General features: G+C 30.7%; 1 pseudogene; it reads right to left on the bottom strand.

Moving 5' to 3' along the window:
* Nucleotides 1-510: 510 nt before the first annotated feature.
* On the bottom strand, nt 511-2,549 carry LOC149056458 (uncharacterized; annotated as a pseudogene).
* Between the last annotated feature and the right edge of the window lie 3,054 nt (nt 2,550-5,603).

Below are 5,603 nucleotides of genomic sequence, written 5' to 3'. Positions count from 1 at the left end.
GTAGACTTTATTTTTTTTTTAATATTGACATTTCATAATTTTATTTTCATTATTTTTAGATTTTTAATATTTTTTCTAGTTTTGAAGAAATAAAATATGATTATAAATTTATAACTATTAGGAATACGGAAAATATTCTGCCGGCGGTATGGGAATGCGCGTGGCGCGGTGTGTCACATGTTTGATAAAATTACGGTGTTAAATAATTCGCAATTTTTCTCGAAACTAAAAAAAATATTAAAAATCGGGAAATAAATGAATATAACATTTTGAAACGTCAATATTTTCAGAAAAATAAACTGTAAAAAATTGCTATCTCTAGTTTTTTTGGAAATAATTAAAGAAGAAAATACATTTTTTTACTTTTTTACCAAAACATTAAAATATGAATTAATTGTAGTTTTTATCTCTGTGAGTCTTATTAAAAAATCAGAATTTCGATATCACCATTATTTCGGGAGATATCGCAATGGGTAAATCCTCACGAGACACCATAATTATTATTATTATTTACAATGGATATATATTAGTGCTTATATTATGGAAAAATGTACCGATTGCAGCTGTGTTCTCATCTTTGAAGGCTTAGTGAAGAGAAACAGGATTTCGAAATATCTTGCGCGCATCTGCGTATTTTGGGCAGGTGATAACAATGTGCTCAATCGTTAATGATGTGTTGCAAGTATCACATATTGGTGCTGGTCTTTTTTCTTTTTAGATATACATACATGGGTTAAGCGGAGATGACCTATTTTGACTCGAGTGACGGTTACTTCTTCTCTTCTTCTTGTGCCGGGAGGGTAAATGAATTTCTAAACGAATAATTTTGTATTTCTCGGTTTGTTAGTGAGGCGAATATTTTCCCGAAAAAGTTGCTATTCTTCAATTATTTTTCGATGGATTATGCCAAAGATTTCGAATGAGAAAGAAGAGTTGGTTTGGATGGATTGTGGAGGTGTAATGGCTTCGAGGGCTGATGTGTCTGCCTTTTCGTTTCCGGGTATCCCAATGTGTAAGGGAATCCACATGAAACATGTGATGGTGCTTATTTCAGGTATTGTTTTCTGAATGTGTTGGGTAAGTTCGTTTTTTTGTTAGGGGTTAGAGATGGCAGGAGGGCACTCAAGGAGTCACTGATGATTATGTGGGAGTTTGTTGAGTTTAAAGATGATATAATTGATAGTGCTTGGTAAACAGTATGAGTTTCAGCTATATATATACTTAAGGACTATGGTATTTGTTTGCAGTCAACATCGGGAATTTTTTTTACCAATATTATACTCGAGATTAGAGGTCTATAAATAATGCACTTTTACGAGATTGAGTGTTGTTTTTTTAACAATTTTCATAAACCAATCTATAAGTAATTATTCCAATAACATTTTGAGATGAAATAACAATTTGTTCAACCTAGTAATGTGTTATTATTAAAATGTAGGTAGGTAGGGACGTACATGAATTACTCGTTAACGCATAATTATGATATATTTAAATATCATTTTGTATTGTAGGGAATTCGTGTTAGTGTAGTTAAGCTCTAAGTCCCTATGTTAATTGTTTAGCTAGTTATCAAAAAATAAAACTATTGTGTTTATGAAAAAAGTGTGCGAACGATTCGGTGGCATTTTGCGTTGATAAAATTTTTTTTGATTATATAGAAGAGTGTCGGGTAAGGTGTTGTGTTGATTGCCTCTAATAGAATTTATTTTGTCCCATATAATATTTGAGTTTATTAAACATATAAAAATAAAATCAAATCAGAATGACAAAATATGCAGTTGTATGTTGTTTTTTGTATAATTTACATTCGAAATATTACAATGAACAAAAATAATATCGATACTATTATAATTTTTATAACGAAACATTAATGTTTAAAATTTAAATATTATTTGTGTTATTTACTAAAACAACTTATTTATAATTAATAGTTGTTTATTAGACATACAATACACTTAAGCATCAAATGATTATTGATGAGCGAATATCATACTTAAAATAAAATTTAAATACATTCAGTATTATCAGTATTATTAAACCCTGCACGTTAAAAATAATTTAACAAGTTAATAAGTTTGCAGTATCTCGTGTAGTATTAGGAATTTTTTTCAAGTTCTTACTTAAGTTCGTATTTTTTTATTTATTTTTTTGTCAGTGTAGTCTCAATATCCAAAATCGTATAAAACGGCATAATATATAATATGCCATTTCGCAGTTTAGAATGTTGAATGGTGAAGCTAAAATATATAGATATGTTTTTTTTTTAAATAGAAAGTACCTCGCCCGACCTCACATCCCCTTCACACTACATATTCTAGCCATCGCTGTTTACATACAACGTTGGTCCCATTCCATTCGTTCTCCTGTATGAAATATAATATAATATAATATGCGCGACCGCTAGAAAAAATACCGAAAAATCCGTATACCCACGTGTTCTTAGAATTTGACCGGACTTCGTTTCCGCAACGCCGGACAGAAACGATCGGTGTAGTCGATATGTGGTGATTGAAATATAATGTAATGCGTTTATAACAATATTACGTCATAATGTCACATATATATTTTATTATATACATTTTTTATTTATTATTGTGTTATTATATACGTAGTATGAATGGAGTGCAGTCGACCGGTGGCGGCACGGCGAGAAATGAAGTTTACACGGGTGAAGGGGTACTTAGGCGCACATTATATACGATCGTATAAACATATTATATTTCACGTGTGGTGCAATATTTTTATTTTTTTATTCCATTTCATTGACAACGTGTTACGTGCGTCGTGAAAAGATTTGACGATGCGTTTTATTTTGACGCGGTTGTGGTCCGTGTCGAAAACTATTCACTATAATTTTTATTTTTCTATTGAAAATTAAGACTTCGATAACTAAGTCATTAGCCCACAATTATATTTAGTTTTCATTTTAACACAATTAATTGATTATGGTCATTTGATTAGCTAAATTACAGTTTTGTGTTTGTACATTTTTTTTTTATGTTATTAACAATATATGTTTATAAATATTTATCTTACCTTGTTTTAATTTTTGGTATCGATATTGGTGGTTTTTAAAAAGTTGTTAATTTAATGAGCGTTATAATATTGCCCTTCTTCCATAGTTGAAGAGTGTTTGAGAATGATTCTTGCGGTTTAATGTCTGAACGCCGAGAGGTATTGCAGGCGGCTAGGTGTAGTCGGTACAACATTTGCTTATTTTAGATTTTTATTTCTTTATGTTTATTAGTGATTGGTATTGTATCCCAAAATAAGTATACTTATATATTTATTTAAGTTTTGTTGTTATCATGCAGGAGAAGTGATCGATTTGCTTAGTAGTGCGTCTACTTGTTCATTACCAAGACGATTCCTGTAGAAGAGAGACAACATCATAATCAAAATGCACATTGGCAGACGTTTTCAAGACGCCATATATGAAAATAACAAATTATTTTTGGTGTCGTCACGCTATTATACGTGATCGCCGTCGAGTCATTACTTTCATGATTATATTGTACTATAAAAATCGATTGACAATAATGTATTTATCATAAACAGCAGCAGCTGCAGCAACCGTCGTCGTCATCCTCGTCCGAACCAAACGAATAATTATGTGAAATCGTGTGATGATATACATATACTCATATTAATAATAATAATAATGAAGTTAATATATTATACATGTACGGTCGAACATAAAACGACATTATTCGCTATAGTTTTCGAGTTTATATTTTATTCGTGTGAAAGTTATTACACCAGACACAGAAACACACACATATATATATACAATAATATTATGTATTCGAACACGGTGGGCGTAGGTCGGTATAGGTATAGGTACGTTTCGCATAATATATAGTAGAATACGAGCTTTGATAATAATAATACGACACAACATACATAATATCGTGTGGATACGTCAAAACGTAATAATAACGATGATTAAAATAAAACATCAACAAATATATTTACATTCATGCACACGATAATAATAATACACGTTCATGTATACATAACAACTACAATACAACGGACGAGCGCCGTTCGTAATGGATATTACAAAATTACATCGGAACCTATAGTACCGCGAAAACGGTGTGTGACAAAATCAACTCGCCCCGTTTCCACGCCGTATATACACTATACAGCCACCACGGTGTATAACAATATTATTATTATTATTATTATATTGCTATATTATTATTATTATCTCCCTCAACGCAATATCATCGTAACCTCTCTACGGCTGCAGTGTTTTTAGTGGCATACCCGGAATTCTCTCCGGGACGTGCCGACGAGGAGCAGTTGTAGGTATATAGTTGTGTTGTATTCAAAATTATAGCTACGAATAAATCGCATTATTACGTATATAAATATACATCATATATACCTGGCGATTCCGTAATCAACGAATACCCGTTAGGTATTTGAAAAATTACAAATGTTTTTGAAATAAAAATTTACATGGTTTCTAGTCGTTAAAAAAATACAAATTATTAAAACATTACATTATACAACATCACTAGCTGGATAACGTAGTGTTGCCCGTTTATTGTAACAACCAGATATTAAAGTGTGTATTTTATAGTACCTATTTTAAAGACAAATTCTAAGAGACATTTCTTTTATCGAAGAAATCATAGATGTGATTATTCTGTCGCTCAAAAATTAAATTAAGTAACTGATTGTATTATTGTAACAATATCATACAATATGTAGCAACGTAATTTTAATGTCTCGTTATAATTTTTAAATTTAAATATTGAATTTATATCAAAATTTGAACCCCATTTCTCAACAAACAAAATAAATAATTGCATTTTACCACTGTACAATATTAAATAACATGTCCTGATTTTTATTTTTTTAAACGACAGTATATAGTTTTAATTTCATATTAAATAGCAGAACATTTTTCTAAGTATTTCGATATATAAAATTCAATTTAAGGACGGGTTCGTCATTCATGAGTTACAAGTATTTAAAGTTTAGATGAGCGGAGTGAAAAGGTACGTGCAGGTTACCTCGGAAAATGTTGGTCCACTACTAAACTATGGTCATCAAAACTTTAAATACTTTTTACTCATAAACTACTAATCCTGTAGTCCGTGACATGAAAAGTGGACCCTGACCGTCACGAATCTACCAATGGTTCACCTCAATGAACCCCAATCTCACGGCATGGCAACAGCCTTGAGGTGTGCGATAATAAAATATATATGTTGAGAACCCACGGCTAACGGGTAGTGTAAGCAGCGTGGGTCGTGGTACTCAATGGCCACTATTTTCATGTCGTGGACTATAAATTCGATTTTTATGCATCGAAATACTCAGAAATATTTTGTGCTTTTGACGATAAAATAAAAAATTCATGTTGTAATTCAAATAAAGTAAAAAACTATTGGTAAGTATAAAATATTTAAAAATTAATTTTTTTTATCATTATCGTCATTGCAATAAAGACTTAAAAACGTCATGCAAAAAATTAGTATTTTATTGAACATTATTAATATATGAATAATGAGCGTTTTACGTTTAAAGAATCACCTTTCATTTAATATACACATTACATGCACAATAAATTACACGACGGTGCGGTG

The sequence above is a fragment of the Diuraphis noxia genome, unplaced genomic scaffold (assembly GCF_037042655.1).
Source record: "Diuraphis noxia isolate RWA-SAM2 unplaced genomic scaffold, SU_Dnox_SAM2 contig0004, whole genome shotgun sequence".
Taxonomy (NCBI): domain Eukaryota; kingdom Metazoa; phylum Arthropoda; class Insecta; order Hemiptera; family Aphididae; genus Diuraphis; species Diuraphis noxia.
The sequence above is the reverse complement of the archived record's forward strand: the minus strand, read 5'-3'. Positions and strand labels throughout refer to the sequence as shown.